Source organism: Ascaphus truei, chromosome 3 (genome assembly GCF_040206685.1).
Source record: "Ascaphus truei isolate aAscTru1 chromosome 3, aAscTru1.hap1, whole genome shotgun sequence".
In the NCBI taxonomy this organism is placed as follows: Eukaryota; Metazoa; Chordata; class Amphibia; order Anura; family Ascaphidae; genus Ascaphus; species Ascaphus truei.
Genome location: NC_134485.1, coordinates 352,711,492 through 352,726,673, shown reverse-complemented (window position 1 = coordinate 352,726,673; position 15,182 = coordinate 352,711,492).

Below are 15,182 nucleotides of genomic sequence, written 5' to 3'. Positions count from 1 at the left end.
GTAAGTACAGTCCCAGAAGTGACGTCACTGCTGGCAAAAGAAGCCATCAGCGATGTCAGCGTTGCCATTTCCCACCAGTCACCGGAGAGGAGGAGGCGACACACACACACGTTCAGTACCAAACTTCCGTGCCCCAGCTCCCCCGAGATCTCCTCTTCGGACAGTGGCTTTGACATCGGGGCGCTGTGTCCCCGCGGCTCTGCCGGGGGGAGGAGAGGGGGGGGGGGGCTGCTCCGGGCTGGGGGACTCGGACAGCTCATGCCTGGTAACGAGGAGTAAGTCATTGGCGGGTCGGTGGCGCTGGATCGTCTGGATGACACACACACTCTCTCCCCCACCCCAAGCACGCGGTGCCGCCGTCACCCACTTCCCCACAGCATCGCTTGTGCCACGGCTCCCTCTAGATCTCTCTCCCTTCGGCAGGTAGATGTGCCATGTCCCTGCAGCTCCGCCGGAGGGAGGAGATGGGGGAGGGGAGAGGCATTGGTGAGCGCACCCTCCACCCCAGCGCCACACTTGGGAGACACACACACACAGTAACTGATGCGCACACACTGACTGATGCGCACACACACTGACACGCGCGCATACAGTGACACAGTGAAACACACGAGGAATTCACAGTTACTATAAATATAGAAGTGCAAATAGCTAAAACACACGTTCAAAGGCAAACTTCTTTGTGTTTTGGTACTGAAATTGAGTTATGATTTTCAATTAAAAACATCACCATCGCAAATACAATTCTGTTACTAAACAGTGACAAAAGACAAAGAAGTTTCACTTAAAGTGCGCATGCTCGGCACACACACTTCTTTTTTTTTTTTCGACGTCCTCCATGATAGTACACACAATTGGGTTTATGCTGCTCCATCCTACGTTATAGGACCACCTTTCCCAAAGCATTTTAAAGGACTCCTCCCAGCTCAGATCCCCAGTCATGTTTTTCGTACCTGTGTAGACGTTCCCTCAGAAGCTCCAAGAAGTACCTCAGGAAGGCAGGTCCCTGTCGGCTCTGATGCTGCGCAAGCTGCCTGGAGCCGTGGCTCAAGGCCTGTAACGAAGGCCCATTTGCTATGGGAACAGGGGGAGGCCTGGTATGTATGAATATCTTTATTTATATAGCTCCATTAATGGACATAGCGCTTCACAGCAGTAATACACGTGAGAAAGGTTTAAGGCGGGAAAGGGCTTTAGACATAAAAGGGGTCGTGAGAAAAGGGGCAGAAGGCAAGAGTCGAGATGGTGTATAGCGAGAAATTAGGGCTGAGATGTAAGGAGGGGCAGAAGTGTGAAAAGCATTAAAAGTGAAGAGGAGAATTGAGTGTGTGATACAGGATTTTATGGGAAGCCAGGAAGATTTCAGCAGGGGATTATGCCTCTGGGTCTGGTCGGGCCTTAAACAGCTCAGTGCAACTCGAAGTCAGCTCTGACTCCTCTTTTTGGCAAAACATCCCAAGTGGTGATATCCTGCAGCTGCACTCCTGGGAGGGGCATATAAAGTGCAGGGGTGGGCCTTCCTTTCGGCGCCTTTTCTTCACCAGTTTATCCATCATTGCTGCTGTTTCCTGAGCTCTATTATGTCAGCTCCTAATGCTTCTCTTGATCTTATAATGAAGTCTGTGGCTCCTTGACAGGTCGCTGCTAGGCCTGAGAAGGCTACAGCCAAATGTAAGCACTGTACTTCTACATGTGTTTTATGTGAAGCCAGATTACCTAGTAATTAAACTAAGAAAGCTTGCCCCCGGTGCATTAAGTCTCTCAGATGACAAATCTCCAGCTCAGATGAATGAGTTTTGCTCATGAATGAGACAGGATTCAAATATGGGATTTACCTAGGATTGTTTCAGTTTAATATACTAAAATACACACAGCAGAGGGCCCCTGCCTTATTCCTACATGACTCGTCCTCGCCTGCCAAATGCAACGTGTACTCCTTCTGGTGTCAACCCTTCTAACCTCATACCCACCCCCTGTCACCCTCCCTCCTCTCTCCTGTGCCCTTTGGAATGCTCGCTCCTTTTTTTTTTAACTTTATTTATTCGGATCACACAGAAACAAAGAATTTCAACTTTCACAGTACAGCATTGATCATATCCTATATTGGTACATTTGCTAATTATACAGCTTTTGGTTATACAATACACATAGTATAATTTATACCCATGACTGTTGTTCCCATTTCTCTGTCTATGCTTAGCTTTCGATCTTGAAAGTGCTTCATACCTGGTTGTGATCTATTATTTTTTTCCCCTTTCTCTTTCGGCCCTTTCTTCTCTTTCGGAAGATCCCATTTATTCCTATCCTTAACATTTTTGTTATATAGGAAGAAGGCCCAACTCCACATAAAAAAAACATAGAAAATACAAAAAAGAAGTAAACTGCTATTCTAAATCTTAACTTTAACTAAAAGTCACTCTAACAGAATCGACGTACAGGCATACCCCGGTTTAAGGACACTCACTTTAAGTACACTCGCGAGTAAGTACATATCTCTCAATAGGCAAACAGCAGCTCACGCATGCGCCTGTCAGCATGTCCTGAACAGCAATACCGGCTCCCTAACTGTACCGAAGCTGTGCGCAAGCGGGGAGACTATAGAGCCTGTTACAAATGCGTTATTTACATCAGTTATGCACGTATATGATGATTGCAGTACAGTACGTGTATCGATAAGTGGGAAAAAGGTAGTGCTTCACTTTAAGTACATTTTCACTTTACATACATGCTCCGGTCCCATTGCGTATGTTAATGCGGGGTATGCCTGTATCTCTCTAGTTTCTTTCATGTAAACACTTTATCCTGGTGAATCCTTGAGTACGTTATATGTTAGTTTCTAGTATTTCCTCCCAGATTTTCCTATTGATAAATTGGGTGTTTGTCAGGAACTGTTTCCAATGCTCAATCATCCTATTTTTTGAGGATGGCCCTTCTAACCATGAATCCAACCTATCCAATTTGAACAGGTCCAGCATTTTGCGCTCTACTAGATCCAAAGTTGGTGGTTCTTTGTCTATCCACTTTAGCGCATTGCATCTCTTGGCTATCAACAGAATTGTTTGGATAAGCCTAGGGTATCTTGTTTTGTCAGTTACCTCCCCCTGTTCTGCTCCATATAGCAGGCTTATAGGATCTCTTCTATATTTTATTTGGTATATATTGTCTATAAAATCACCTATTTTGTTGCAGAAGTCTTGTATTCGGGGGCTTGACCAAAACATATTGAAAAGGCGGGCATCCTTCCCAGAACACTTTGGCCAGTCACCCTCACACTTATCCAAACACTTGGCTTGTATTCCAGGCGCAATATATGCCCGGTGTATAATTTTGATTTGTGTTTCTCTCCAATATAGAGATTGGGTGCTTTTGAAGATATTTTTTAATCCCTTAATTATTATTTCGTTATTTCCTATTTCTGGAACATCTTTTTTTCCACTGGGCCCACATCCCTGCCATGATAGGTTCCTCTGCCTCGGAAGTTGTCACTTTGTAGATCTTACTAATATTACATTTTTTTTTCTTTTGTCATTTTTAGTATTGAGTCCAGGACATTGTTCTCCAACCCACATGGATTCTATGTAATAAGTCCATTTATATCATGCCTAACTTGAATGAAGATAAGCAAAGAACCCTCTATTGTCTATCCTGAATTCATTCTTTAGTTCCTGGAAGGATTTGCATTGCTTTCCCTTCTTTTCAATTAGTTTTCTTATTTTCGTTAATCCCTGCTCCCTCCAATTAAAGAAGGGTTGACTCGTGGAGCATTCTGGGAATTCTGGGTTCCCCTGTATTGGGATAAATTGGGATATTTCACTATCTAGCGCTAGCTGCTTCCTTATGGTTCTCCATTCCTTTTTTGTGTGGTGCATTAGTAAGGAATTGTTTATGTAGGTTGGGAGTTTTGATTATTTTGCGTGTAGTATTGCTATCGGGTTGTAACCCTCCATATATTCTTTTTCCATTTCTGGGATGACAAACCCGTATGTATAGTTAACCCAGTCCCTTATATATCTAAATAGACAGGCCTGCCCATAATTCTTCACATCTAGCATAGATATTCCTCCCTCCAACTTATCCATTTGTAGTTTTCTGCCGCTTATTCTCTTTTTCTTGCCTCCTCATATAAACGCTGTGAACATACTATGTATTTTCTTAATATCTTTGTTGCTTAGTGTGATAGGGAGCATCATAATTGGATATAGTAATTTAGAGAATATTGACATTTTAATCAAATTTCCTTTTCCCCAGATGGACAGGGGTAGTTTATTCCACAATACAAATTCTCCCTCATTTTTTCAATTATAGGAGTAAAGTTAAGCAAATATAGTTTTTTCAAATTATTTGGTATCGTTATACCTAGATATTTAATATATCCGGGGGCTCATCAGAAAGGGAAGGTGTTTCCGACATTAGGTTTAGACAGTTCATGGCAGACTGTAAGTATCTCTGATTTACTTAAATTGATAGTGTATCCTGAGAAGGATCTAAAATTCTCTATAGCTTTTATAATAGTTGGTACTGATTGTTTTGGAGTAGATACAAACAGAAGCATATCGTCCGCGAATAATGAGATTTTACTCTCACAGTTTCCTATTTTTTATCCCTTCAAAATCCTTAATGTTTGATAAGCATATGGACAGTGGTTCCAGGGCCGGTATAAACAGCAGGGGGGACAGCGGGCACCCCTGCCAGGACCCTCTACTCAGACAAAATCTATATGACATTTGGTTGTTAATCATGATTTTTGCAGTTGGCTCATCATATATTCCCCCAACTATTCGTAAAAAGTTTCCCTGAATCCCAAATTTCTCCAATGTGGGGAACAAATGTCTCCATGCGATCTGGTCAAAAGTGTTTTCGGCATCAGGGTAAGTATTATCTTATTCTTCTTTACTTTATTGGAGATATGTTTCCTATTAAAATAGTCTATAATTGTCAATACTCTCTTAATATTTACCGTGGATTTACTATTTGGAACAAATCCTGTCTAGTTTGGTGTTATTAACATACGTATCAGGGGTTTGATTCGGTTAGCCAAAATTTTTGTGAGATGCTTAAAATCTTGGTTAAGTAGTGATATGGGTCGGTATGATCCTGGGTCTTCCACGTCTCTTCCCTTTTTAGGAACACTTTTAATGTATGCTGAATTAAATGTATGCGGTAGCGGTACCCCATTCATTACATTGTTAAATATATCTGACAAAATTGGTGCTATCTCCTGCTTTAAAAGTTTGTAGAATTCCCCTGACATACCATCTTGTTCTGGGGCTTTGCCAGTTTTTAAAGTGGATATTGCCCCTTCTACTTCTTCAATTGTTATGGGTAAGTTTAGTGTGTCCGAATATTTTTTGTTTAGCTTCGGGAGTTGTATGTGGGACCAGAAGGCCTCACTGTTTGGCTCATGGTATGGTTTCTCTGCGTATAATTTTTTTTATAGAATTCCTCAAACACTCCCAATATCTCTTTGGTTTTTGTTGACCTTTTCCCTGTGTTATCTTTAATTGCCGTGATTATTGTTGGTGTATAGCATTCTCCTGATAATACTGCCAGAAGTTTACCTGCTTTGTTTCCATGTTTATGGTATTTAAGTTTGCCTAAGGATGCTGTAAATTCTATTTTTTTTTCTGTATAATCAGCTCATGCTCTCTTTTTGCTAGCAGAAATGTATCTTTGTTCCCTTTTGAGGGGTATGTTTTGAAGGTTTTAAAGGCCTTTGTGAGTGTCGTTTCAGCTGCTAATATTGCTTAATTTGCCTTCTTTTTATTGAAACACACATAGCTTATAATGTTTCCTCTTAATACTGCTTTGGCGGTTTCCCAGAATGGATTTTCCTGTTCTCTATGTTGTTTGTTATTAGTAGCAAAGTCCTTCCATGCTGTCTGCAAAAAGGACTTAAATTGTTTGCTGCCAAAGCGGCTGGAAATCTCCCTCCGCCCTGGGAGGTAAGTTCTTTATTCCAGCCTGTCATAAAGAACACTGGGGCATGGCCTGAGATTGTTAGGATGCCTACTTCAGCTCTGCTGACCTGATTTACTAAATTGTTGGAGATCAAAAAATGGTCTATCCTAGAGAAGGATGTGTGTGGGTGGGAGTAAAAGGTAAAATCCCGCTCTGTGGGATGCAAATGCCTCTCCATATATCTGTGGTGCTGAGCGTATGACTACAAAAATTTAGGACTGTGTTTTTCTGTTATTTGATTCTGTTCTCATTTTTATACTCTTTCTGTCTATTTTTTCATTAAAAACCAGATTAAAATCCCCTCCCACTATCAGAGGAACCTGTGCTGTTGTTTTGTTCAATATAGTTATTTTCATCAATATTTCAGAAAAGAAACTTGTGTTGAGGTTGTTTGGGGCATATATGTGTAAGCCACGATGACCCTCTTTCCTGCCAGCGTAACGTCCACTATAATATATCTACCCTTACAGTCGCTGTCTACCTTATTTACACTATAGTGCAACCCTTTCCTGATTACAATAGCAACTCCCCTCTTCTTCCCATCGAAGGAGGCCGACCAGCATTCCTGCACCCATTGCCTTTTTAGTTTTTTTGTGTTCTGATTCGTCTAAGTGGGTTTCCTGAAGAAACGTTTTTAAAGTCTGCCTTTAAATTTTTTAAATGTTGTAGTATCTTTGCTTTTTTTATAGGGGAGTGCACCCCCTTCACATTCCATGTGATAAATATGAGTTTACTCATGGTACCAGTGTTCTATGTGATTTAGTATTATTATGCTGTGTGCTTTGCGAGTTTTATACTTAAATGTCTGCATGCGCGCCGTCAGCCTCCTTCTTCTGGGGTTTCGTCCACCATACATTTTCTCATTCTGCCACTTTAAAGTCATAAATTCTCTGGGATTCCTCATTTTCTCAGGATCGCCTGAATTGTATTGTAGAGATCGTCTGTAACAAATCAACATTACTAAACAGTAACAAATAACAAACAAACATATCAATTTCTTAATTCTTGTGATATATAATCAGAAATCCTGATTCATCTATTTGCTTTTAGATGTTTTGGTTCCTCACAGCCCAGAGGGGTGGGGGGTGGGGAAAGGTGGGAGGAGGGGGTGGAGAGAGGGGGAGTGGAGGAGGAAAAGTGAGGGGAAAAGGAGAGGGGAGAGAGGTGGAAGGGGGGGGGGGGAGAGTGGAGGAGTGGAAGAGGGGAAGAGGGAAGGGGAGGGAGTCAGAGGGGGGGGGGGGCTACTGGCTTATCTATAGTCCCAATGTTCCTCTATTTTGAGCCTTCAGGGTAGCAATTAAGCAGTTCTCAAACTTGGAAGCTCTAATTCTTTGGTCTTTTAGGTATCTTCCGTGTCTTTGCCATTCTTAAGCATATGTACAAACTCTTTTGCTTCTGCTGGACTGTTCATAAATACACTCTGTTTATCCTCTGTCGGTTTGGATCCGTAGCTTGGCTGGATATAGGAGTGCAAATTTGATCCCTTTCTTGTATAGCTCGGTGCATACTTCTGAAAATTCTTTCCGTTGTTGAGACACCTGTGTAGAGAAATCTTGGAAGATCAGGATTCTATTTTCAACTTTGAAAAAGTGCAAATTTGATCCCTTTCTTGTATAGCTCGGTGCATACTTCTGAAAATTCTTTCCGTTGTTGAGACACCTGTGTAGAGAAATCTTGGAAGATCAGGATTCTATTTTCAACTTTGAAAAAGTTGCCGTCAGGATGTGCGCAGCGTCATTACGTCATCACGGAGGGACGTGTATCGTGGCCGGATCCCGTCTCTGGAGCTGCAGGAGGCTTAAACAGCATTTATTGCTCATTGGAGCTAGCTGTCTTGCTGGGACTTTTTACTGAGGACCCAGGCTCTTCCAGGAGCTTCGTAAAGGTTGCTGAGGATCCTACTTGTGGTGGCAGACGGTGTACTTACCTGATGTGGTGACTATTTGTGTTCACAACTGCTTTAATATCTGCATCCCTTGTGAGTGAGCCTGTTTCCTCCCCTTCCTCTATCCTTTTCATTAAATGTTTAAAGATTTTATGCTATGGGCCGTGCGCTTTCTTTTTTCTTTTGTTTAGATATCGTTTTGGATTTGGTTCCTTCCCTCTGAAAGCAGCCCTCATCCCAGCTTGGACATTTTAATTACTAAGTGGACTACTGTATCAAAAGGTATTTTATTTTTACTTTTATTATTTTTTTCTCGTTGATTGTTTGTTTTTCTGTATTCCCTCATTGGGGTCAGAGATATTATTATTAGTATTATTATTGGTCGTTTTTATATCTTAACTGTGCACTTTATTGTATCGGATTGTTATATTTTAATTATTACATTGTCGTTATTGCATTATTAGTTTATAGTGTTGATCACGTGGCGCTGCTTGATTTATGTATATATATATATATATGTTTTTCCCCCCCTGTAGATTGTGTTTAAAAGTTTTTCAAACGATGAGTGTTTTGCTTACGGACAACCAATTCTTCAGCTTTTGGGCCTAGACAGGAGCCTCGTGTCCCCCACTGCGTTGTTTTAATAATGATCAGGATTCATATTGTGGGGTGTGTTCTCATTCTCCCACCTTTGCTGTGCCTGGTGTAGTGTGGGAGGGCATATGGCTCTTCATTGAGAGCTGTTACTTGGGCTCCTTTTGTAGGTACCCCCCACTGCAGGGCCTCTAATTCCTCTTATGTCTCCTTTGTCACTCACCCCACCATGACAGCAACGGGTGCTGTATCCTCAGCAATGTTTGGATGTGCTTCCCTGGTGTTCACCTTTACTTTTGTGCAGGGGGAGGCTTTCAAGCTATTTTTTTCCTTTTCTTTTGTTTAGTGTATGTTTAAGGCTGCGGCCCCGCTGCCGCTGATCTCGCTCATGCTTGGAGAGCGGTGATGTCACCAGCTCTCCAAGCATGAGCGATCGCTGTCCTGCAACATTTTTAGAGCAGGAGCGGGAAGGGGGGGGGGGGGGGGGGCGTGGCTATTACGGGAGGGTGTGTGTGTCATTGGCTGTATAGGGACTGTCTGTGTTTCTGTATATATCTCTCTCTCTATATAGCGCTCTCTCTCTCTCATATATATATATATATATATATATATATATATATATATATATATATATATATATATATATCCCCCCTTCCCTCATCTCTCTCCCCATCTCTCTCCCCCCATCGCGCGCTCTCTCCCCCCCATTGCTCTCTCCCTCTCCCCCCCCATTGCTCTCTCTCCCCCCATTGCGCTCTCTCTCTCCCCCCATTGCTCTCTCCCCCCTGCGCTCTCACCCGCCCCTCTGCACTCTCTCCCCCATCCCCCCTGCACTCTCTCCCCGCCCCCCCTGCACTCTCTCCCCTGCCCCCCCCGCGCTCTCTCCCGGCCATCCCCCCTCTCTCCCCCCTTGCTTTCTCTCCCCTCTCTCTCACCCTTCCCCTCTCTCTCTTCTCCCCCCTCTCTCTCACATCTCCCCTCTCTCTCCCGCCCTTCTCCCCCCTCCCTCCCTTCTCCCCCCCCCTCCCTCCCTTCTCCCCCCCCTCCATCCCTTCTCCCCCCCCCTCCATCCCTTCTCCCCCCCTCATTCTCTCTCTCCCCCTGCTCTCTCTCCCCCCCTCGCTCTCTCCCTCCCTTCTCCCCCTCTCCCCCTTTCCCCTCTCTCTCTCCCCCTTCTCTCCCCCTCTTTCTCTCTCTCCCCTCTCCCCCACCTCACCACTCCGTTTGCCCCCACCATACAGCAGCACTCCGTTTGCCCCCCCTCTGTCCGTTTGCCCCCCCTCTGTCCGTTTGCCCCCCCTCTGTCCGTTTGCCCCCCTCTGTCCGTTTGCCCCCCTCTGTCCATTTGCCCCCCCTCTGTCCGTTTGCCCCCCCTCTGTCCGTTTGCCCCGTCTGTCCGTTTGCCCTCCATCCGTTTGCCGCCCCATCTGTCCGTTTGCACCCCCTCTCTGTACGTTTGCCCCCTCTCTGTACGTTTGCCCCCCCTCTGTACATTTGCCCCCCCTCCCTTCCATTTGCCCCCCGTCTGTTTGCCCCCCACGTTTGCCCCCCCCGTCCGTTTGCCCCCCATCCGTTTGCCCCCTGTCCATTTGCCCACCCTCCATTTGCCCCCCTGTCCGTTTGCCCCCCCTGTCCGTTTGCCCCCCCTGTCCGTTTGCCCCCCCGTCCGTTTGCCCCTCCCCCTGTCCGTTTCCCCCCCCCCTGTCCGTTTGCCCCCCCTCTGTCCGTTTGCCCTTCCCCCTGTCCGTTTGCCCCCTCTCTATCCGTTTGCCCCCCCCTTTCCACTTCTCTGCTGAATTCAGTGTCAGTGTGTGTGTGTGTGACAGGAGAGTAGAACACGCCCTCTCTCTTCCTCATGTGACCCTGCTCTCAGCACGAAAGTATCTCTCCCTTGTCTCCCAAAGCAGAACGCTTGGGAGAGCGTGTGTGAACGCGCATGAGCGCGCGAGCACAGCGTGAGAGGGGATGTGCTGATTCACATAGAAGGTAAGCGCGCCATGCACCAAGCGAGCTAAGAGCCAGCGGGGACTCAGCCTCATGCTTAATGTTTACTGGGGGCTCCTCTGTTCCTCCCTAGGCTTTCCCCCTGCTCTCCGCAACTGCCGCAGCTCACACTCCCCTCTGTAGGGGTCCTGTTCCCCCAAGCCCTTCTCAGTGAGCTTCTATGCTGACCCGGCAGCCATTTTGGATTTGCAGGGAGTGATATGGAGAGCTGAGCTAGCGCACGAGCCGGGCGGCCCCACAACCCTCTCCTTCTCCCCCCACTTGTCGCTCTCACAGAGCAGGAGCCCGCTCAACTCCCTAGCCCCGCAGAGGATCTAATATCTAATCTGCGGTCGGGGGGGGCACACACACCCGACTTCTCAATGCTCCGTTTCAAGATGGCCGCGGTCTGATCTTTGCTGGGCACAGGCGCTCCATAAACTCCTCAATCCGGCGCTCTCCTTCTTTCTCCCTCGGATGAGATTGAGGGGGGGGTGGGGTGCTCTCGAAGTTGTTCTCCTGGGGGTGCGCTCATTTTGGGGGTATTTGTGGGGGCCAGATGGGTCCGCTCCCTTGCTGCTTGGACAGAGCTCACTCAGCACATGTCTGCCTAGCTCCACATCCGCTCGCATCCTTTCTAACAAGTTCCTCTCTGTGCATGACTTCTTTCTCTCTCACTCTCTGCTCCTATTTGCTATAACTGAGACCTGGCTCACTCAGTGTGTCTCTGCTCTGGAAGCTGCCTTTTCTTTCTCCTGATGAAGCCGTGATTGGGCGAAAGGCGTAGAGTGGGTGGTTTTATCTTTGAGCACAGAAGCAAGTGGAGGAAGCAGGAGAGAGGCTGCAGACTACCAGCTCATCCACAGAAGCTGAGTGAGCGACGTCATTCTTGGGGGACAGAACATGAGGCAGTAAGCAGTTACCATTGGCTTGCTGGGAACTGACCCAGGATCTTGATCCGAGACCAGAAGAGCGTTTAGAAGAGGCGGGGTGGTGAACAGTCTGATGCGCAGTCTCCTCTTAACACTTGCGAGTGTGATGTGCCTTTTTAATATTGATTCTTTGTAAGTGCGTTTTTGACACTTTTAATAGAAAGTTTTATTTACATACTGATCTGTGCTTTGGAGCTATCCCTTCTTTACTGAGGTACATCCTTTCACCAACACTGAGAGTGACAGCCTGTCCTGCGTTCCTGAGTACCACAGCATATGTGCCTGTATTGCATTTTAATCTTGTGAGTAGGCATACATTAGAGCAGTGGTTACCAAACTGTGCGCCGTGGAAAAATCCACTGCATTAGAGCCAAGATTTCAGTCTGAGATTTACCCACCTGTGCCATTCTACTGCACTTAAGAGTTGGTGTTGTTGTTTCTCTTTTTTTTCATGCTCCCCCTGGACTGGGAACATATTCTGATGTTTTTGGACCGGTGGAGACAGGCCCTACCAGAGGGTTTGAGCAGGGAGTTCCATCATCTTTATTGATTTGTATTCTACATTTATAATATATATATATATTTTATCCATGTTGCTGTTTTCACAACTTTATCACTTTAAGAACAGTGAGCACTCTTTATTGTTTTGCGCATTTATATTATCACCTTCACTTGTATATTGCACTTGGCCTTTCCTTCTCTCACATTCCGCGCCCTGATAGCAGGGGTGGAGGTGTGGGGCTCCTGCTCTCCTCTCTCTGCGTTAGCATACCCTTCCTACTACTCCCTCTCTTGCTTTTCCCTCATTTGAGGCTCACACTGTCCAGATCTTCTCTCCTCTCCCTGTCCACATGGAGGTCATCTATCGCCTACCTCTACTCATCCACCTTCTGCCTTTTTTCTCACTTTGAATCCTAGCTCTTTCTTTCTCTCCTCAGACTCCCCTGTTCTTCTCCTTGGGTCTTCAACTGCCACATTGATAACCCTGCTCTCGGGCTTCCCGCTTTCTCTCTCTAACCTCTTCTTTTGGCCTCCAACCGTGGACAGCAGCCAGCACCCACAAGAATGGCCACTACCTGGACCTGGTTTTCACTACAAAAACGTTTCTCTCTCCGATTTCTCCATTTCTTCTCTCTGACCATCACCTCATCTCATTCTCTCTCTCGCTACTCCCATTCTCCACCTCCACCTACCCCCTCGGTTCTGCCGAAACCTGCGCTCTATTAACATACCAGCCTTTGAGTCCACTTTACACCCCTCCCTCTCATCTCTCAGTTCTGCTACCGACTCTGACAACCTGGTCAGGAACTACAACTCTGCCTTATCCTCCTCTCTTGATCTACATGCCCCGCTTTCTCTTTGCCATCCTCGCCCTTCTAACCCCAGACCCTGGCTAAATTCTCCCACACGCATGCTGTGTTCCTCCACTCGTTTCTCTGAACGCCTCTGGTGGAAATCTCACACTCTCGCAGACTTCCTCCACTACAAATTTATGCTATTCTATTTCAACTCTGCCCTGTCTCAAGCTAAACAAACCTACTTTTCTTCTTTAATCAACACACACAAGTCTAACCCACGTCGACTCTTCTCTGTCTTTGACTCTCTACTCAAACCACCCTCAGCTGACGCTTCTTCCTCCATCTCACCTCAGGACTTTACTGACTATTTTAAGGAAAAGGTGGAATCCATACGTCAGAACATCCTGTTTCCTCCTCCCATCCTACACCGCCTTCCTAACTCTCCTCCTGCCTTCCTTGACTCTTTTTCCACTGTCTCAGAGGATGTCACTGTTGATCTCCTCTTCTCCCTCTACCACTTGCTCTCTTGACCCCATTCCCTCCCATCTCCTAAAACCTCTTGCTCCTACTATAATCCCTATGCTCACACACATTTTTAACTCCTCCCTCTACTCTGGTACTTTTCCATCCACCTTCAAGCATGCAACCGTTATACCATTACTCAAAAACAGCAAGCTTGACCCTACCTGTCTTTCTAACTATCGACCTGTCTCCCTCCTGCCTCTAAACTCCTTGAACGTCTTGTATTCTCTTGCTTGCTCAATTTTCTCAACACCTATTCTCTCCCAAAACCTCTACAATCTGGCTTCCGTACTGCTCACTCGACTGAAACAGCCCTCACTAAAATAAGTAATGACCTTCATGCTGCCAAAGACAGAGGTCATTACACTCTGATCATATTACTCGACCTCTCTGCAGCATTTGACACAGTGGACCACCTTCTTCTCCTTCACATTCTCCATAGTCTTGTTATTCGGAACAAAGCTCTATCCTGGATCTCTTCTTACCCCTCTCATCGTACGTTCAGTGTCTCTTCTGCTAACACCTCCTCCTCCACTATCGATATCTCTGTGGGGGTACCCCAGGGCTCTGTCCTGGGACCTCTTCTCTATTCTCTGTACACACTTTCTTTAGGTGACCTAATCACATCTCTTGGGTTTAAATATCACCTCCATGCTGACAATATACAAATTTACTTTTCAACCCCCGACCTTAAACCTGCGGTACAAACCAAAGTTTCTGAATGTCTCTCTGCTATACCATCCTGGATGGCCCTCGGTCAACTTAAACTTAACATGACAAAAACAGAGCTCCTCATACTTCCTCCCAAACCTGGCTCTTACTGTTGGAAGTACGATCATTCACCCAGTAGTCCAATCACGCTGCCTAGGGGTCACACTCTATTCCTCCCTCACATTCAGAACTTTTCTAAAACCTGTCACTTTTTCCTCCGCAATATTATAAAGATACGCCCTTTCCTCTGTTGCTCAACTGCTAAAACTCTGACTCAGGCCCTCATTCTCTGCCGTCTTGATTACTGTAACCTCCTATTGTCTTGCCTTCCTGCTTCTCACCTGTCTCCCCTACAATTTATCCTAAACGCTGCTGCCAGAATCACTCTACTCTTTCCTAAATCTGTCTCAGCATCTCCCCTGCTGAAATCACTCTCCTGGCTTCCGATCAAATCCTGCATCTCGCACTCAATTCTCCTCCTCAACTTTTAAAGCTTTACACTCTTCTGCCCCTCCTTACACCTCAGCCCTAATTTCTCGCTATGCACCATCCCGACTCCTGTGTTCTTCTCAAGGATGTCATCTCTCTACCCCCTTTGTATCTAAAGCCCTCTCCCGCCTTTAACCTTTCTCACTGACTGCCCAACACCTCTGGAATGCCCTTCCCCTCAATACCCGACTAGCCCCCTCTCTATCTACCTTTAAGACTCAACTTAAGACACACTTGCATATGCACACTTGCACAGAAGCATATGAGTAGCACCGTGGCTAATACTATACGCATGATACATCAAACTTGGCCCCCTGCAGATGCACTTACCAGAATGCCCTCCCACTGTCTCTGTACGTTCTTCCTACATACCAATTAGATTGTTAGCTCCTCAGAGCAGGGACTCCTCTTCCTAAATGTTACTTTAATGTCTGAAGCACTTATGCCCATGACCTGTTATTTATATAATAGTCACGTATTACTACTGTGAAGTGCTATATACATTAATGCCGTTATATAAATAAAGACATACAATACAATACAAATCACTAGAGGATATATACAGTGAGTTGAAGGTTCTGGAAATCAAGCTCCTGGGAGAAGAAGAAAGAGGAGCCTCACTGTGAATAATTAATATAGAGTTGTAAGGAAACAGTCACTTTATTGTTTTAGTAGTTAGGAAAAATGCCATTCTTTGAGATAGAGCCATGATATGGGGTACAAGAAGGGAGCTTTAGCAACATGTCCACCAGCACACCTACATCTGATAGGTAGGGACCAGTAGGGTCATGCACAGTGACAGGACACTGG